Source organism: Lissotriton vulgaris, chromosome 9 (assembly GCF_964263255.1).
Source record: "Lissotriton vulgaris chromosome 9, aLisVul1.2, whole genome shotgun sequence".
NCBI lineage: Eukaryota > Metazoa > Chordata > Amphibia > Caudata > Salamandridae > Lissotriton > Lissotriton vulgaris.
The window spans coordinates 171,586,533-171,607,416 of NC_141697.1; positions in this window are offsets into that span (position 1 = coordinate 171,586,533).

Consider the following 20,884-nt stretch of genomic DNA (forward strand, 5'->3'; position numbering starts at 1 on the left):
TGCACAAGTTGCACAGACGTCTGTGGTCACATGTCACGTGACGTCGTGCACAGCAGGACTTCTGTCTGGCAGTACAACAGGTGATGATGACACCTCCTCCTCAGTCTTTTGTGCACCTAAAAGCAAAGAAGCCAGAAGAACATCATTGAAATGTTGCATTTGTTGTTGTGGTTCAATTAGTACTAGTACAAACAAACAAATAAAATATAAATCTTAGTGTGTGGTGGTGGTCACACTTTTTATATATTATTACATTTTATTAACTCAGTTATTAAAAAAAAAACCAACAGTGTAGCCATTGGTGAGACTTTGGCAACAAGGGTTTTCATGGTATACTGTTACTGTGTACACTCAGGAAGGATCAGAAAGCAGAAGAAGAACAAAACCAAAAATACAAATGTAATGGAATTGGAACCTGTTTGGCATTACTTTGCGCATTGCGTCATTCAGGGAGCTGCAGCTGGCAAAGGGGATGGAACCAAGCAGTAAGCCAGGAGGAACAAATGAAAGACATGCAGGCCTACAAGGCAAAAGCAGCACACTACTAAACTACCACCACAAAATGGCCACCAGCAACATGGTCACTCACAGTCACAACAAGCAGGAGGCCTGGAAAACAATGAACTCAAGCATGCATATAATGGCCAGGCAAAGGAGGGATGCTAAATAATAGCACGGCTTTAATGCAAAAATGCAAAAACAAATGTCCACAGGGCTAAACAAGGTTTGCAAGTTACACAGCACCAACCACACACACACACACACACACACACACACAAACATCCAACAACATCCAACAAAGGCATTTATTGAACACACACCAAAAAAAGTGAAATACCCCCCAAAAACCACATTTTGCAATTCAATACAATGCCATCCATGACCTAAATGATGTTTGAATTCAACAGACACCTTTGGGACAGTTGTTTCATGCACCCATGAGTAGCTCTGGGCCTACTGGCTACCCACTCTAAATGTTAAAAAACTGATGAAAAGTACAAAAAATTGTAGTTGCAACTTGTAATCCCCCAAACAAACAACACCAATTCTCCAATTTACTTGTAAAATCTCAATTTCAAAAGTTCTCAAATCCAATGATATATGATGCAGCCAACACAAAGGACTGAGAGGAGCCTGCTGGACAGGGACAGGAAGTTGGAGACTCTGGGGGACGTCCTTCCCCTTAAAAAAATAAAACAAAAAGAAAAAGGACTGCTACCAAAATCTTGTGGCGCACGCAAACAGATAGGAAATCTCGTCGGCGAACACAGGGATCCTGGTAAACCACTGCAGCTCATGTGAAAAATGCATTCTGTCAGCGCAAACAAGAAAAAAAGCTCCGGAGCTGCGGAGCATAGAGTTTTTGGTAACTCCACATTCTGCGGGTAAAGCAGAGTTGCAAAAAATCTGCAAACTCTGCGAGCGTTGCAGATTTTAACCCCTAGGGTTAGTTACAAGCATCTGGCAGTTCCATATCTTATATAAAACCATGCAATTACCAATAGATAGATTGTACGAATTAGGGGGCAGATTCACAAGAAAGTGCTGCAGTGGCACCCCAAGCCCTTTGGCCGCGCCACACTACAACACTTTCAAAGCACAGGAATGCGACATATGTACAATAATATGTCACATTTGTGTGCTCTCCCCTATGCTGGTGCAAAAACAGTTGCCATGCACTGGCACAGGTATTCTTGCACCCTAGTGCAAGGATGGCTGAGTTATGGGGAGATTGTTTTTGTCCTGGAAGGGGCACCTTCCTGCACGAAAACAATCACTATAGGCATTTTCATATTTTAATGCGTGCAGTAGAATGCAGAACGCATTGAAAGAGGTAACAATGAGGAGAAATGAAAACATTTCTCCTTGTTGTGGATCGCGATGCCACACTCGGGGTGTCGTAGCTTTTCCAGGTTTAGTATTCCTCGTAAATCTGTGTCAGGTTCCATGGGTGTTGCATGGGAACACCCACAGCATCACCCATGGAATGCCCCTTTCATGCAAAGTGTTGCGTGTAAAGGGGCAGTATCTACAAGGACAGGAAAAGTCATGCAGGGTAGCTTTTCCTGTACTTGTAAATATGGGGCACTAAAATGCGCCATCGGTGCAGCACGAAAAGTGATGTACTTGTGGCGCAAGGGGCTTGTAAATGTTCCTCTAGATCTCCAACTAATTATATTGCAATCTATTGCAAACTTTATCTTTTTTTATAATAATTCTTTTGGTGTTTGTAGGACAATGTTAAAATTATCATGTTTTATAAATGGAAAGAGCTATTTGCCAGTGGTTTGAGTGAATTGTGTTTCTTCTTGTACTGTTTTTATATTGGTTCTAAAGAATCCAAGTCTAAATACACTTGTCTCTGAATCTGCTCTGAATAACTAATAACTACTTCTGCCACAAAAAACAAGGGTGATGTTGGGCAGTTTAGGCAACTAAAGCTGCATGAGAACGCAAGATGTCCAACGAGTCTGAAAGATCAGTGTTTGTCAGAGACATGTGAGACAGGCAATACACGCGCATGACAGCAAAGGAAAATTCCTTGAAAGTTATATGGCCTCAGGCTATGAAATCTCAGGCTGATTAATAAAAGACATCAAATGACAAGCCTACCCTTTTCTCTCTGCCCTTTTGAAGGGATGTTTTATGCCATGCATATTTGTATCCGCCACACTGAGCTACACTCGCCATGCATGTTCTGAGGTTATTTGTCTATTTTTCAAACATTTGTGTTTTAGGTGTGGTCTCTTTTTAATATGGAGTTTACTATGCTGTAGTTGCAATGTGGTCGCTCCTGAGTTCGGATTGTGAAACGATGAGTGTACATCTCTGATGTATTTTGGAGTTGAGGCTTTGGGTAAGGGTAAGCTTCCTTTTAAAATTAAATCTGTGAAAAACTAGATGGACGCCTAAGAGATGGGACCTGATTCTTCTTTGATATGATTTTTTCTTTTATTTCAAAGAATCAAAAGAACTCTGCATGAAGCCTGCATTGCAAGCCTCTGTGCATTATTAATTAAAGCGGGAATGATGATGTCTGTTTTGATGCATAGTGCCAGTCCACTTAAATTGTACAGCATAACACGTCCTTAAATACCACAGCTGTTAGAGCAAAATGTGAGGAGTAAAACCTATCAAATGACTTCAAACCACAATGCCATTTGAAAGGATTGTGCACAGGTGTCTTCAGCATCCTTGTTCTCTGTTTGTACTTAAAAACCTGATAACACAGAGTGCATTTAAATGTTCCTAATTTGAAAATGATCGAGTAAGTTAAACATAATTATACCAAAGTACTAAATGTGATGTGTATTTACCTGGAAGAATAGTATGTGAAAGATGCTAAATTATTTATGGTATGAAAATATGTTGAAAGACAGAGAGGGAAGATTTAATGCTGTGGATCCAGATATAAAACTGAAACAGACGATCCATAGATCTCGAAAAGCTCCAAGGGAATTGTTGGTAAGACATGTAAAAGTGAATATGTTGGTCAATGTCAGCTAGTTTACCATGAAGTCCTTTTTATTTGCAATGTTTTCAGAGAGATGACAAATTCAAAATAAATGGACCATCACAAAACTGTTCCTCACCACAAACGTGAGGGAAAGGTTTTAATAAACATGTTGACAGCCTTCTTCATTTCATGCAGTAGCAAGAAAACACCCTTGAAATGACTATATGTGGATTACACAACTTCCAGACCAAACAATATGTTGATAACGATAGAATGACATATTTACAAGCTGTCCTGGGATATGGATTGAAACTATACACAGACCGGAAGCAGGGGAGATTTGTATTGAAAGAGCAAAAGCTGTTTGATATAATTACTAAAGCTAAACTTCCAAGCTTTAATTGCCGTAGTAAGAGTTACGTCCAACCACCAGCTACTAAAAAACAGGTTACGTAAAAACAGCTTTTGCAAATTCATAGAGAGATGGATGTAGCAAAAGAAAGGGGTGAATTTAACAAGGGCATTCTGTTGCATGATCTTCTTCCAACAGACACATTATTTAACGGAGATGCTGTGACCAAACAAGTGAAGCACAAACTCAGTCAGTAAAAGATAAAATTACCAATTAAAATACATAAAAGGATATGTTGTGCGTTAAAATAATGTGCCTTAGAGTTTCATATAAGACTCTCAAACATTTAAAATAGGACAGTGAAAATATGGATAAAGGTTTAAATTCTTGTTTTCTTTATTACTCGTCACAAGTATTGTTTCCTCCTTTTTAACATTACCCAAAAAATTAGTCCAAACAATAGCAACTAGGAGGGCCGGGTAATAGCTTCTAATCATGTAAATCTGGGCGGCATCGTCTGAACTTGAGGCTGAGCATTAGTAGAAAAATATGTTTTTGTTTCCTCACTATACAGACTGCAGAAGAATGGGAGACGGAGATCACATTGGGATGAATGAGTGTCACATGGGCAAGCACCAAGGGCATTCATAGAGTATATGTTAGAAGGAAAGCCCAACATAAGAGGGATGTAGTTCAACCGGAATCTCAATAGAAGATATCTATGCTTGGGATGCGTTACAAAAGATAAATAAGTAAAATCAGTTGTATTTACTCTTGGCACTAAAATATATGGTTTAACCTGTGATTTTTTACAATTAGACTCCCAACTCGCTCTCCTCTGCTTTTCCAGTAGTGATTCCTTTAATTTAGACTTTGAAATGGTCGTACATGTGATGGGTTGTAAATAGCTTGGCCTAATCAATGGAGTAAACACTGCTCTAAAACAATTGGAGCCCCTTAACTTCAGATAAGCCATCTAGCTTTAAAGAGTGTCTCAGAATGTTGTGTGTTAGCTTTAGCTGTTCCCTTCTTCACACTGAGTGCCATAAAAGAGGTGGAGATCTGGTCTGTAATAAAAGGAACGTCCAATTCGAGGTGACAATTATAGGAAGAGCAGGATTGGGGGATGCCTACTAAGCTTTTCCAAAAGTGATCCTCAATTCGTTGTAAAGCAGATATGCTTGCGATTCCCCACACGGCTGCCTCATATGTGGTGGCAGATGTCATTTTGTCTTCATATACCTTTTTAATTGTATCCATTGGTTTAGAACCAAGATTTTTCAAGAACCTAAAAAGAGCCCCTATACTTTTTTCCATCAATAACTCTCTATTGGCCACCATATTTTGCCACATGTTTTTGGAGTCAAATAAAACCCAAAATAACAGAAGGTATCTACCATATCCAATTTCTTTCATTCTATATTCCATCTGGGGACTTTTTTAGGTCTCTCTCATGCCACGCGCACAAAGGACTTAGACTTGTTTATTCTGACATCTAGGTTTTTCATGAATCTGGTATACGTCTCTATCAGAATATGAAGTGCATTGCCAGTTTGTGCCAGTTGCACTGCATCATCTGCATAGAGAAGTAGGGGCACGGGAGTAGCGTTAATGATGGGCACATCAACCAAAGCAGCTTCCAGACCATGTGCATATAGTGAAAATAGGAAAGGGGCAAGAACGCACCCTTGTCTGACATCACGAGTAATTCCATTATGTCTAGCACTGTCACCCTCTCTCCCATAGCGTACACAGGTTCTAGCAGCTGTATACATCCCTGAAGCACTGGAAATGTGTTCATTCAGAACATTTTTCATTTCATCCAGGTTGAAGAATAAGGTACCTTTGTATCGTATGAGGATGCGGGAACCCCAATGACAATAGTTTGTCCTCCCCTGGATACCCAAAAACCTCTTCAAAGTGAGTCACACAAGCCTCCTCAGTGACGTGTGTCAGTGATGATCTCTGAGTCATCTTTGAGGAATGGGGCATTAATTATATTCCAAAATTTCCTGCTGTTCTTTAGGTCTGCCGCCTGTTTGAGCTTGCCCAGGCTTCCTCCTTTAAAGCCCGCATCCCTTTAGCTGTTGCTGGTTTATACGCGAAATTAGTGCTTTTACCAAGGCCAAGTCTTGGGATTTTTCTCTCAGCCCAGAATAGAGGTTCTTGAGTGCCTTGGAAAAGGCATCATCAAACCGGCATGCTACTCCTGGCGGCTTGCGAGCGCACGGCCAGAGTCAATTGTAATGAATGCATGCTAAAATGCATTTGAAAGCTAATTAGGTTTCCTCGGTCTATGGGACAGGCTCTAAAAAGATCAAGATTTCCTGGGCCATCTTACCAACATAAAATTTGACCTAACAATTATTTCCCATTTCAACAGTATCCCGTTATTCCTCACAATTTGAGGCTTTGGGAATGGTTTCCGGGAAGAGTTTTACTAGAAACCTGGTAATCGCGGCGTGATCACTAAATGCATAGAATTTGGTCTCAATATGGAGAAACTGATTTCTTATTGCTTCAGAGACCAAAATATAGTCAATTGTTGAATTGCGAAAGCGAGAGGAAAACGTCTAGTTGTTATACTGCTGCTCAGCCTGGGTGTCTGTGTGAGAGAATGTTGGTGAATGGAACGTTCATGTGTGTGAGTGTCAGTTGGTGAAGGGCTGAGCAGCAGTGAGGCTGGTGGGGCTCTCATCTTGTATTTGAATAAAGATACCTGAAGATACTACCTGGATGAGACTACTTTCTTTACACAACAACAAAAAGAGAGGTAGGGAGAATAAGGAACCACTCTTAGTCCCCGGTTAAGTTTTTGTAAACAAGAAAAGAGTGTTCTATGGTACACAAAGAACCACACTTGAAGCAAAGAAAAATGCCACTGGCCTCACTCAGGTCAGTTAAGAAAGCCCTCACTCACCAACCTGATTGATGACATGCTTCATCATCGGGCCCCACTGAAGAGGCCGAGCGCCTCTCCAGTGTGCTGCGATGCCAGGTCTACTGCGGAGCGGGTTTTTTTGTGAGTTTAGCCGTGAAGTGAAACTAATTAGTGGTGGTGAGAGAAAAAAATGTCTTAAGTGTTTCAAAAATTATTTATTATTTAATCACTGGGACATAGATAAAATATAGTGTTGGAAAATAGTCCAAAATTAATTGTTTTGTTATTTCCAGAAACTTTTAATATCAGTCAACATGTTTCTGCCTTAAGACGGTGTAAGTTTACCAGGCATTCATCAGGACATAAAAGTTGACTAAACCCTGGCAGTATGAGCCCCCTAAGGCTCACCCTGACCTATGGATGTGAATGTGAAAAGTAAAAAAGTGAAAAAAGTGCAAAAGGAAAGAGCTTGCTCCTTCCCGGTTACTCCTGGTTTAGGAGGCTTACCGACTTAAGGTTACTGCACCTGTGGAAGAAAAAGGGGACATAGACAAACATACAAGACAGGACAAACAGGTAATAATTGGTCTTGTTCTTATGAGTATGCTTGTAGTGCTCCAGTTGTTGTGGGAGGACAGTGGATTGCAAATTGACACTATAGTTATCACCAACCTCTGTCCCTGGGGGAACATATACTACTTTTAGGGAGTGTGGTGGGCTACAAGTGGACTGATAGCCATAGTTAAAAAAGGGGAGCACGTGTTCCTGGTCAGGATCAATGGACCAAAAGGTCTGTGACTCTGCATCAAATACAGTAATTTTTAAAATGTCTCACTTGTATGGTAAATGCGATCGACACCATGGGCACGGGAGGGGGATAGTAGCGTATTTGGCACACCCTTTTTAGATTAAAAAATGAAAAATTACATAATTGAGATTAGGAATAGGCGAGATGTTACTTATCTCAGACGTGATGCTGCGAATGAAGATTCGGTTAAGCGCTGGTAAGTTACCCACGCCCTTGATGCCAGGCACCCTCTCGGAACCTGAAACACCCTCGACCGGACCCCGACGATGAAGTGCGGGGACGGTGAGGTTGTATAAATGACTCAGAGTGTAGTGCGGCTCACTTCCTGGATGGGCGTGGCCGTGAGTGAGGATGGGCGGTGTCTAATCCGTTGCCCAATCACATAGAATAGATCAGGAGGCGTTGCCTTCCGAATTGCTAAACCGTGTATGTTCAGTATCAATTAAACTTTATCAGTCAGTATATACGTGAACAGTAAACACGGAGCGCCTGAGCTGGGATAAATCCCAAATTGGAAAATTACCTAAAGTTGCTGTCTGGACTCCAATAAATTCTTACAAATACACCCTAAGAGTGTGCAGAGTAGCGTAAAGTTCTACAGGTTCAGCGTAGTCTCAGAGGGATAATTCGATCGACTCATGGGCATGACATGGCATATTCATTGGTGGTGGAGAAATCGAGTACATTTATTACATATACACCCAAAGAGTGTGCACAGTCGGCATACAGTGCTACAGGTTCAGCGTAGTCTCAGAGGGATAATTATACCAATGCACTCGACTTGTGGGCATGACATGGCATGTCCATTGGTGATAGAGGGGTAACTGGCTCCATAAATGCGGGGGCATGGTTCACAAGAGTAATTCATCTAGTGCACCTACTCAGCATTGGCTGTAAATACTAGTGTGCTCCAGCATTCGGTACCAAGGTGATACTGGTTTCAAAGACTTAATGACCATGCTCTTACTGGGGTAGAATTACTTGAGCACAGAGTTCCACGGGATCTCATCATTGAGTCCCGTGAGGTGGGTCCCCAGTCTGTAGACCCACCTTTGTTCTTTCTCAAATAGCCGGTTGGCGATATTATTGCCAGCAGTGACCTGTTCTATCACAGTCCACAGTAGGTTGTTGGTGGTGTGATTGCTGTCCAGGAAGTGTCTGCTCATCTTAGTGGTGGTCTTGTGACATCTGATGTTGCTCCTGTGCTCGCAGATTCTCTGCTTAATCTTTCAAGTAGTCATACCTACATAGCGGAGGTCACAAGGGCAGGTGATAAGATATATAACGTTAAGAGAGCTGCAGTTAGTATGCGCCCTTTGTGTCCATACCTTTCCATGTTCAAGTGTCAGTGATTTGGAGGTGGTTGTAAGGTGACACACGCTGCAATCTGAACAGGGAAAATGTCCTGTTACTCTTGGTAAACCCCATGATTCAGTGACAGAGCGTGCTTCAAGTGGTGTCTTTTCCCTTGGACGTGTGTGGACGAGTGCATCTTTTAGACTACATCCCTTCTTGAATGAAAACAATGGTTTGTCCCAGGTTTTTTTAATGCTTGATATGATTTTCCAGTTTTTATTTATAGATTTCTTCATGATGTCGGAAATGCTACTATATGTGGTCACGCATGTGAGGGGAATTTCCTCGGATTGGCTGATCTTGTCCTCCAGGAGAGGGTCAAGTGGCTGGTTGTGTGCTCTCTTGTAACCCTTGTTGAGAGTTGACGAAGGGTACCCTCTAGATTGTAATTTCTCAGTTAGGCCGACTGACTGTTCCTTGAAATCCTTTACAACAATGCAGTTACGTCTGATTCTCAGGTACTGCCCATAAGGTAAGTACTCTTTTAGTGGGCGCGGGTGAAAGCTTGTGAATTCTAGCAAGTTATTTTTAGCCATAGGTTTATAGTGGGTCTTGGTTCAGAGACTGGTGCCAGTGACACTGATGGTCACATCTAGGAAGACAATTTCTGTCTCACTAGGAGTATGGGTAAACTTCAGGTTTTGATCCAGGGTATTGATCCAAGTGAGGAAATCTTCTAGCTGTTTGTCACTGCCCTTCCACAATATAAAAACATCATCGATGTATCTACTCCACAATTGTATGGAGGGGGTGAAGGGTCCATTTGATGGTAGAATGTGTTTGTCTTCGAAGTCTGCGGCATACATTCCCACCACACTTGGAGCAAAAGTACTCCCCATGGATGTACCTGTGCATTGTAAGAAGAGCTGTCCTTTATATGAGAAGAAATTCTCCTTCAGGGCTATGGTGGCACATTCAATGATGAATGCCTTGGATGTATGGTAGCTCCAATCAGTGGAATCCAGAGCTGCCCCCAGGACTTTGATGGTATCCTATGGTTCTTTGTGTACCATAGAACACTCTTGTCTTGTTTACAAAAACTACTTTCTTTACAACATATTTTAGCGACGATCCATGGCAGAAGCTACCTGTGCTACCACAATGGATTGTTATTATGAAGCCATGAATTACTTCAAGGTAAAGGACGTTCTGTTGAAATTGTAACATGCTTATTTAAAGAAACCTGGCACCCCTGATCCCAACCAGTGACCACTACATTGGTTGCCCCAACCTCAGTGTGCCAATCCCTGCTCTTCATCCCATTTCCCTTTCCTCCTCCTTTGGGTCAGTGGTCCCTGTCCCTTTAATTTGGTGCAGTTTTCCAGAAGAGCGACCAGTTCTTGCTGCCTGCATGTCCTGCTAACTGCCTGTCCTGCTACCTGCAAGTCCTGCTACCTGCCTGTCTTCCTGTCTCCCAGTCCCTGCTGGACTCTACCATCCTCCTGCTGTGACCTAAGTACAGAGGAGTTGAGTTTTAAAGATTCTACTTGGTGTGACCAAATCCTGTGTGTGCAAAACTCTGCTGTGTTTATCTCAACTGTACTGGTCCTGCAACGGCTGCCTGTTTGCTGCAACCACCTTTAAGTCATTTTGCAGTTTTTTCATCGCTGCTTGGATGGGTTATCTCCATTACTCTGTTTGGATCTTGCCCACTGCGCTGCGTCTTCTGTGATATGTGCCTACTTCCCTAGCTACAACTGTCAATCAGATAACCTACCAGCCGGGGCATTCTTCACAAACCTACATGCTCGTGAATGTAACTTTACTTCTCCACTTATCAGCCTTTTTACTGTGACGCCACGCATTGTAATTGAGTCATGGTTTTAGACATTGATAACCCTTCAGTTCAACCGCGGTCCCTCCAGTTTGAAAATAAACGCGTGTCCTTTTCAGTGCACGCGACCTTACCTTCTTTTCAGAACCCTGCTGTGTCCTTGGGGGATTTCATCCCACGTTATTGCTTCCTCGCAGTGTCAACTACGTGCAGCCATAGTGGGGTTGGTGCCTGTTAGACCTGTCTGGCTTTTTGGCGTAGTCCCTCCTATTTATTATTTATTTTGTCCCCTTTTTGCCCCTCATACCCTTGATAATTTTTGTCCACTGACTTTTTATAGGTGTTGGCCAAGGGGATAGGTGTTCTTTTGTCCCTCATAGTTTTTTACCTCAGGCCCAGAGGCCTGTTCTGTCAGGAAACTCCTGTAATTCACAAAATGGAGGGCCCTAACTGTTTCCAACTGCCACATCCAAGCCAGCCCCATAGGATAACCTTAGGCCTTCCAGAACCTTCTGGACCCTACTGGACTCTGTGGGGGTTGTCTATATAAGGGCAGAGTTTGGGAAGCCATTTTGTGTTGACCAGAGAGTGGAGGAGTGAGGCAGTGGTGAAAGGAGGAGGACGCACTGGGAGCAGTTAGTTTGTCCCTGTGACAGACAGCCACTACAGGGAGACGTTCCCCCTTCTACCCCTGACCAATCCCTCCCAACCACCTTCTTTTGCTGAAGAAATCAATCTACTTGTGGTGGAAGCCCCCCTCTAAACTTGAGCCCCATTGATCCCTGTCGGGACACTCTCGCTAAAAAGACTTCCCTAATTTCCCATTGCCAGCGCTTCACATACCAGCGTTGTGGAGAAAGCAGCTAAGAGCCCCGTACTGTGCCCTCGTTATTTCCCTTGACGCGCTGAGGGGAAGACGCGTGCCTGCTGAGCCTTGGCGATCTGGGGGAGTGAGCGCTCCGCTCTGGGGAGTGCTTCCGGTGGAGCCAGGTGAGGGGAGAGACTGCGGCAGAGGAGCGGAGACAGCGCAGCGCTAAGCGGGAACACTAGTCCCTCGCGCCCGCGCTACTCAGCTCTGTGGTGGTGGAGGGGGATCCGAGGAGGCGAGGCCTGTAGGAGGCGTGACCGAGGGAGGAGTGAGTGTCTCGGAGGCGAGTCGCCTCGGTATACCGGCGCCCAAGGATACCACACGGGTAGCGTGTAAACGACGCGCAGGCTCAGTGAGAGGCCGGCGGAGTGGTCCCGGTAGTAAAGAACCGGCGGGAGGCGGAGCAGCCTCTCGTCAACGGAGCCGGCGGGAAGCGCCATTGTCTCTTTCTGCTTCAGGAGCCCCTCGCCCAGCGCTGTGAAAAGGAAGCGTGGCTGGACTGAGGAAAACGGCGGGGAAAGCGAACTGCCTAACGGAAGCCCTTCCTTCGCTCCTTTTGCTCCCCCTACTCTCAGCCTTCCTGTGCAGCGCAACGAGGGGACCCTCAATAAAGTAAGGAGAGTGGGGGTGTGGGAAACCAGAGGACAGGGAACCTCTTCAGTCAGGTGGAGTTACTGATACCAGAGGGGGTTGTCCAGAACCCTCACAGCTTATCAACAAGGGTTTTAGGTTGACAGGAATCTGAAAAGCCCAATAGAAAGGTGTTGCAGGAGTGATCCCAGCCATTCTTCTGTGTGTTATCTTTGGGATTGACTACCTGGAAGAAGCCTACCTGGTGTGTAACCTTGCCAGGATTTCCTAGCATAACTGGGGTTATTGATCTCCCCCACCCTAGTCAGTTACTCAGTAGTTGACCCCTTTTTATTGTGAAGTGTATGGAGCAGTGGGGTTTACGTGGAGAAAGTTAAAAAGGAACTCTTCAGCGAGCATCTGTTCTGCTTCTCCCTCGTTATTAAACTGTAATGTATTGAATTGTGACTTCTACTGAAACCGATATGTATTGAATTGTGATTCCAACTGAAGCTGAGTTGTTGCACTTAATCAATTGAATGACAAAAAAAGAGTTACTTGCTAAATGTGATTGAGTAATAAGATTAAGAGTACTGAAGAAGTTAATTAGTAATTTGCTTAACAGTCTTAGAGGTGTAATTGCTGATACTAAGATAACCTGAAATGTCCTAAGCTGTATATTCTGAAACCGAAGAGTATATTATTTTTATAAAGCAGTACTTATTTTTCCACATTTTTGGTGTAGCGTTTTCTTTTTGAGTGCTATTGCGTGGTTTTACTGTTGGGTGGTCTGCAACCTTTACACTGTGCCTCTGAAATGTATGTCTTGCCCTAGGCCAGGCTACCCCAAGTTCCAACAGTGCCTATTTGACGTCTTCCTGCACCTGAAGAGAATTCGTTTTTGCGTGGCGATTAGTGTGTTTTTTGGTCTACATCTAACAAAAGCGACATGGTAGGACCACTTTCTATGTGTTTTTATTTCGGTCCGTGTAAGTTCTTGAAACAGCAGTTTTTCAGCTCTGTGTCGGTTTTATGTACTATGCCAAGTCTTCAGGTCCGATCGCGTATCAAGAGAGAGAGAGAGGACCAGAAAGCTAGTCCATATCCCCGGGTTTATATATAGTAAATAAAAAAAGAGACTAGCTTATGTATAAGAAGTTAACAAAAGTTTAATGACTCAAGTATGTTTCGTCAGGGGGTAGGAGCACCTGGTGAGTGTGCTCATGAAGCCCTCACCCACCAACCTAGTTGGTGGCATGCTTCATCACCGGGCCCACCCAGTGACACCTAGCGTGTCCCGGGTGTGCTTCGACGCCTGATTACAGCGGAGCAGGTATGTCGCTGAGTGTGCGGTGAAGAGTGTTATGAATGTGAATTTAAAACGGCTTGGCGGGGGTCCCAGTACCCGAAGGTGAATTAAACTTTAATACCTGGGCCACCGTCAGCGGTTAAAAATAAGACTGTTGGATGTTAGAGGCGAGTTACGACCTCCCACATCCATTGGTGGGTCAACATGTTTCAGCCAGTGCCTTATGAATATGCTGGCTTTCTTCATGACAAATTAAAATAAGTGTGTGTGATTAAACTAGTGGGTGTGTAATTCAGACTATGTGTATACACGCCCTAAAGTGTTTATCTATGTGTGAGAGGGGGATTCCCTTCTCAAAAACACCTGTACATGTAACATATATAGACAAGGACAAAACATACAAGGGGAAAAGAGAGTCACTTAATGTATTGCATTATACAACTGACAGCCGACACTATAGCGATGGGGGTGCGGGCTATAGGCTGCTACAGTGTAATGGTATTGGTGATACCATTAGGGTGAGATTCGCACTTGAAGTTAGGGGTGGGGTGGCTAAAACACGGTATTTACAACCATAGTGCATTAATGGTAAGGAGAAAAGAAAGAAAGCGCAAGAGTTCTTTCTTACGCAAGTTTAAGCAATATTCTGCTCCAAGGTTGTGAAGTGGCAAGGGGTTGACCCTGTAGGGAAGAGAGGTTTTAGCCACTTAGACTTAGGAGACCTGTAGGGGAGAAAAGTAGCGCTTACCAGTGGTAGTGGTGGTTGTTCATCATACTCACAGCTTTTCTGGGCAGAGCCTGCTCTGGACCTGTAGTGCCTCCTTCGCAGAACCGGTGAGTAATGGCCATTGCTGCTGAGTTTATATACTGTGGTTGATTGGGTAATTGTTCGCACCTGCATGGTGGAGGAAAGGGTAGAGAGACTCGGAATGCCGAGTCATGGTGCTAGCTAATGTGCCCAGGTGCGTTCTAATGCGTGAAAAGCGCTCGCGCATGCGTTTGGAAAGCGCTCGTGATAGAGCGCGCAGTCCACCCGGGTCACCGAGGTTACCAATTCTTTACACGCACTGGGCCCTGGCGTGCAGATTTCAATACCACACTGATATTTTGGGTGAACCGGGTGATGATTACTTTTTTCCTTCTCCTACTGCACGCTACTATGAGCAATTAAGGTTGGTTTCACCTCTGCTTACCATGTACCCGACTTACCACAGGTACAATTCTTATGACAGATCTGGAGCTATAAGGGAAAAAGTAGACAGGGCCTAGGAACAAATACTCTTTATAATCAGTACACACTTATCCACAATTTCTGTATAATGACCACAGACACCTGAGGATGTTCAAAGATTTATATATATATAAGTTCAAAGAGAATATGACAAGGCAATAAGTGATATGCAGAGTAATGCGTCAACCATCAAAATCAAAACCATAAAGTAGCTATAGATTAGAGCTAAGACCATTTGAGTATATGGGAAGACTAAAGGTAGGAATTTTAGAACAGAGCTAGTCACTGCAACTTTATACTAGGACACAGGGCATGGATGGGACCTAGAACATGTACTTAACCTAAGTGCCTTAAACTATTCTTACTAAGTTCACCGCAATCATACTAAGGGAAAGGGAAAAATTGGAACATACTAATAAAAATAACAGTTTGGCAATTCTCTAAAGGTGGGGAGAGAAGTGGAACAATTCTAAATAAACATATGACTTGCTTTCAGAGCAATATCACGGACAAGAATGCTTTATTAGGAAAGTGGAGAGAAAAAGGAGGGAGAGAGAGAGAGAGACGCAAACCCACAGACTGATAATTACCTAGTTCAGAATGAAGACCAACCCTGGCCACGGGTCAGTTGGAAGGATGGGGACAAGGACCCTCAGGAAAGGAATGCCAGAATGCGAGCAGGTACAGCTCACGGACAGTAAGGACAGGATACCCCTCAGGATTTTGGGATCAGGACAGGGCTCACCAAGGTACGACCAACACCCACAGCTTCAGAAGCAACGCCTGCGTTACCTCTCTCTGCAAGTAATCCGTCAGTAACCCCGATTGGGTTTCCGAATTTCCCAGCAAAGTGCTTCGCCAGCACTTAGGATTATTTCCACCCCTTAGGAGTTTGTGGAAAATATGGACAGAGTGCTCCGCAGCACTTCAGATTGAGCACCTATAGAGTTCGTAGGGTCAGTGACAGGTCTGCTACTCGGACAAGTCGGACAATTTTCCTAAGCTGAACTAGGGCAATTATACTGTTTGGGGACCCTTAGACCACCCACCAATGTTGCAAGTGACAGTTTTCCACATTATGATTGGTCAGGAGAGGTGGTGCGGTCATTACCACCCCCTAGAATTCAACGTTCCCATCATGAATTTTAATTTTTCATATCCGCCCCTTAGGTTCACGTTCCCATCCATAGGAATACAATAGAAAATACGAGGGCACAAGGCATTGCAACAAAGTCTCTTGGTTTCAAGGTGAGTTTCATCATCTTGTGCTGGGTTCTCAGGCGCATTGGGCTTCAGGAGCCAGCTGGCTGGTTTCAGCTTCTGCGCAGTAGAGTTTCTCCCCGGTCATATGACGGTGCCCAGCAGAGCCTCAAGTATGGCTCCGCTCCCGATTTCCCAGCCCCAGAGACGCGGTACATGAAAAGTAAGCAAGAACAAATTAAAATCACATATAAAATGATCACACTGTATACCATGATGAAATTCTGACCATCCCTTATTTTATAATGACTATAGCATTACGGTTTAGTGCGAAAAGACAGATAGGCTGAAGCAGCGGTAGCAAGCAGAAAGCGTGGTGAGAGACAAGCAGCCATTTTTGCATCAGTGCGCATGAGCAATACAATCCCTCCAGAATGCGAGTGCGTCACATCACATGGGTATGACCGACGCATGCGCAGACTGAATTTCAACGAAGCAGCCGTTTCCTTAGTGCAAGCTTCGTTAATATAGGAAAGACATACAAGCAAGCATCCTGTGGACACCCGCGTGTTTGGAAAAACGCTTAATAAATGACGAACAATTGTGTTAATATGATTATACAGTTAGGCAAGGGTTTTGTATGCGAGCAAGGCGCTTTACCCGCGAATCCCTGCTCCATCAATCCCCTCTTTGATGATATTTACTATCATCACCACATAAAAGGAAACAGATGCCAACTTCTCTCATTCATCCACATCACTCATTTGGATTTCAACAAACTTATTGTTGAGTTTTCTTTCAGCTTCTCTATGAGAGTGGTGATTTTTCACCTTTTTGTAGATTTCATTCTTTAATTCTTCTAATTCTAATTCATCAATATTTCTTTTCACCCCCCTCTTATTCACTGTATATTTCTTTTTGCATTTCTGGCATTTGCAGCAGATGAAGATGATCAACACAACTACGCCTATCACAACTATTGGCATCAGTATTTTCCACAAAAGATTTCTACCTAGGTTAGTAAACCAACTACCTATAGAGGAGAGACCTCCAGTCAGTCTCGTCCAGGCACTGTCAACCTCCAATGGTTTGAGTTCTTTTTCCAAATTAGTTATGTTCTTCACATATTGTTTTAATTCGATACTTTTATCAGGAATGTAAGTGCAACAATGTTGCGCTTTCAGCATTCTACAGACTCCGCCCTCTTTTGCTAATAGGGTGTCAAGAGCAAGGCGGTTTTGCAAAACCATTGATCTGATCGCAACCATTTCAGTATTGACCATCAGGAATCCAGCAGCAGTGTCCGTTGATAGCCGGTCCACTACTGTAGACAATTTGCAGATTCTATGAGTGTTCAGAACTACCCCCATTCCAGGTATCAGTGCACTAAAGATATCACCTATAATTTCACCTACACTTTCACGTTTACTACGCACTAAGCCATTAGTTTCTTCATCGCTTCCAGCTGCATTATTCACATGGTATATTTTCGGGAAAACAATGCCAAAGTAGCAGCTTCCATACCAGTGATCCGGCAATTTGAAATAAGCCTTGTTCCCACATATATAATATATTCCGGGAAACACAGGTTCTGACCCATTTTTGAAACCCCAACCTCCAATTACCTTGTAATTATGTTTACACTCGCTGGAACCGATGAACACATTGTTATAGTACTCTGTCTTTTCCCTATGGATACAAAGTTTCCCCTTTCGTTCAAAATCCAACAACAAGGCAGGACTAGCTTCGCCTTGCGAGGTGTTATCCATGTGCTCAGCCCACCTAGGGACTCTATCATTTTCGTCATTTGCCTTCTTCTGAAACCTTTCTCTCCTTCTGTCTGCCATCTTTATAAACATCTTTTCCTGCTCTTGCAGAGAACAGGTCATATTAGCTTGTCTTGCTTCATCTAAATCTTTGTTGCCTATAGTCAGAAAATATTCTCCCATATAACGGGTCACGTCACTTTTAGTATGTACAAGGTTCAGATGTCCTCTAATGGGAAGTTCAGAAAATACTACGTCAGCATTTGAGTAATAGTACTGTAATGTGCTCCTATAAAACAAGCTAGCTAATATACTACAGGAAATTTCATAGGTTAAAGGTAGATGGTGATATGTCACGCCTTCAGCTACTGAAGTTGGTAGCTTCATGCAGACATAACAGTCCTCTATTTCCATAGCTTCTACGTAATGCACTAACAAGTTAGCAAAAACATTTAAATGTGTCCTGTTTCTCATTTTGTGAAAATGCAGTCCATCCTCATCTGATGCTTCTAAATTAGGTCGTGTGTGTGTCAGTCTTACTTGTCTGTCGTGTCTTTCTAAGCTTCGTGGTGTTTCTGCAGTCTGTACAGCCCCTACGTCTACTGCTTCTGGTTCAGTAGGGGACAAATTAGGATTTTTACTTATCATAAAGGGTAGAAAAACTGTTAGTCCTATCCACATGACTATTAGCATTGCTATACTACACAAGCATATTTTACAACAGGTTTTAAGACACCCACATCTGGATCTTCCAGAGACACTCGGATCAGACATTTTTAGCTTACAGGTGGCTTTTGCTACCCCTTTTCGTTTCTTTGTACCAAAGGCTCACTTCGGGACTCTCTCTCAAGGAGGGTCTTCGTCAGAACTCCGATCAGCGATGGACTCTTCGTCACTGTTGCCACTGTGGTGTGGCTCGTCAATTTCCTCCAACACAAAGTAAGTCCATTCAGGGCTCCGATACAGTCGGTTCTGTTTCTTTATTCTGTCGCTCTTTCTTAGCGATTTGCCTTGGGCTGCCTTCCTTTCACTTTCAGCCCTTTTTCGGTCTTTCAGTTTTTCTTCGACTGTCTTTAGTCTGAGCCTCAGTCTCTTGACGTATCGGGGTGCACTTCTGCCTCCGTGCCTCCCAGTAGTTGAGGAAACTTGGCCTTCTTCGTGTACCCTCTTTACTTTTTGTTGTGGCACCTCTGTTTCCCTGCCTGTCTGACTAGTTCCAGGTCTTTCATCTATTTCTTCTGCCTGGTCCCTAATCTGACCCTGCTCAGATTCAAATCGTACTTGCTTTTTATTTCTGGTTGCTTTTATTTCCGTTGTCTGAGCATGTTGATCTAATTCTATCTGTTCCTGTTCATGCTCTTCGATCTCTTCGCTTTCTTCTGCATGAACGTCAGCTCTAATTTCTATCTGTCCCTCTCCAATCTCTGGAGTTTCAGGAGAAGTTTCGATGTTTTGATCTGACCCTACTTGGCCTACTTCCTGATCAGATGTGTTGTGATTTTCGTTGACCTGACCTTTCTCCTCTATTTCTAGCTCTCCTGGACTATCCCACTCACTGTCTAAGTAGGAATATTTCCTGGTTCGTATTGGATCATGAACCTGGTCGTCGGCGGGGAACCATTCAACGTCTCGACTTGTGCTCGGCAGTTCGATGTCAGCTAGCTCCGGACTCTCCTCCTCGGAAGCCTCTTCAGCTGCGCTGCCTTCAGCTCCAGTCGCGTTTTCTCCAGTTACCCGCTTCGTGTGGCTGGCGTGGATCCACTTCGGTACACCAGCACACTTTACAGCAGTTGTAGTGACGAGGATCACTTGTCGTGGCTTTCCCCACCTGGGTTTCAGGCAACTGCTCCGGGTGTGTTTCTTAAACGCCACCCAATCTCCTGGCTGCAGTTTATGTGCTGGAGTCTTTGGCCACTCGTCTTCTGTCTCTCCAATCTGCTGAGAGAGAGAACGCACTTGGTCACCCAGCTGCTTGCAGTATTCTAATACCATATCATCAGAAATGCTTAGCAGTTTGTGTCCGGGTACCCATGCCTGTCGCATCACTCTTCCCATCAACACTTCATGGGGACTTAGGCCAGTTTTTCTGTTCGGGATACTTCTCAAACTCATCAGCACAAGGGGTAAAGCCTCTATCCAGTTCATCTTTGTAGAATCACACATTTTGCCCAATCTGGATTTCAGGGTGCCATTTATTTGTTCCACTACCCCAGAAGCCTCTGGATGGTAGGCACAATGCAGTCTTTGCTTCATTTTGAATGCTTTACAGAGTTCTTCTAGGACATCGTTGGCAAAATGCCCACCTTGGTCCGTTTCGATTGTCTCTGGGATTCCATACCTAGGTATCAACTCCCTGAGCAATAACTTGGCTGTAGTGAGAGCATCATTTTTCTTTGCGGGATATGCCTCCACCCACCTGGAAAATAGGCAAACTATGACTAAGATATATCTATACCCTTGACACTTAGGCATTGTTATAAAGTCTGCCTGCATTCTGACAAAGGGACCTACTGCCTTTCCGATATTACTCTGTTCTACCACAGTCCTTTTTCCCGCATTGAATTGCTGACACACTAGGCACCTCTGGCAAAGCTTTTCCGCCTGGTTCCTGAACTTTGAATTACAGAACACCTTGTCAAACACCCGACACATTGCGTCCCTTCCCATATGTGTTGGTTCATGTATCATTCTAATCATGGGGTCAATCAAGCTATCAGGCAGTACAGGCACCCCAGTCGAGTTTACCACCACACCATCATCTCTCAATTTGCATCCATTTGCTGCCCACCTGCCTTTTTCTTGCCTGTCTGTTGCCTGTTGCAAATCCTTTAATTCTTCCCACGTTGACACATTCTCAAACAACATAAGTTGGCAGCTGGTTCCACTCCACAACGCAATTTGGAGTGACATATGGTATCGGGCACAAAATTGTGCAATTTGGTCAGCGTACCTATTACCGGCAGTCACATCATCATTTCCAGATTTGTGAGCCGCACACTTGACCACAGCCAATTCTTTGGGCAATTGGATAGCTTCCAGTAGGTTATGCACCACCTTTCCATTTCTGATAGGTGTGCCTGAGGAAGTCATGAATTCTCTTTGCAGCCACAATTGGCCGAAGTCATGAACGACCCCAAAACAGTACTGGCTGTCTGTGTAAACAGTTATTCTCTTGTTCTTACCCCTCTTACATGCTCTGGTTAACGCGATGAGCTCTGCCACTTGTGCAGATTTCACCTCGCTCAGGTAAGATGCCTCTATGGTTTCCGTCAACGTAACCACAGCATAGGCAGCACTCAGACTCCCACTTTC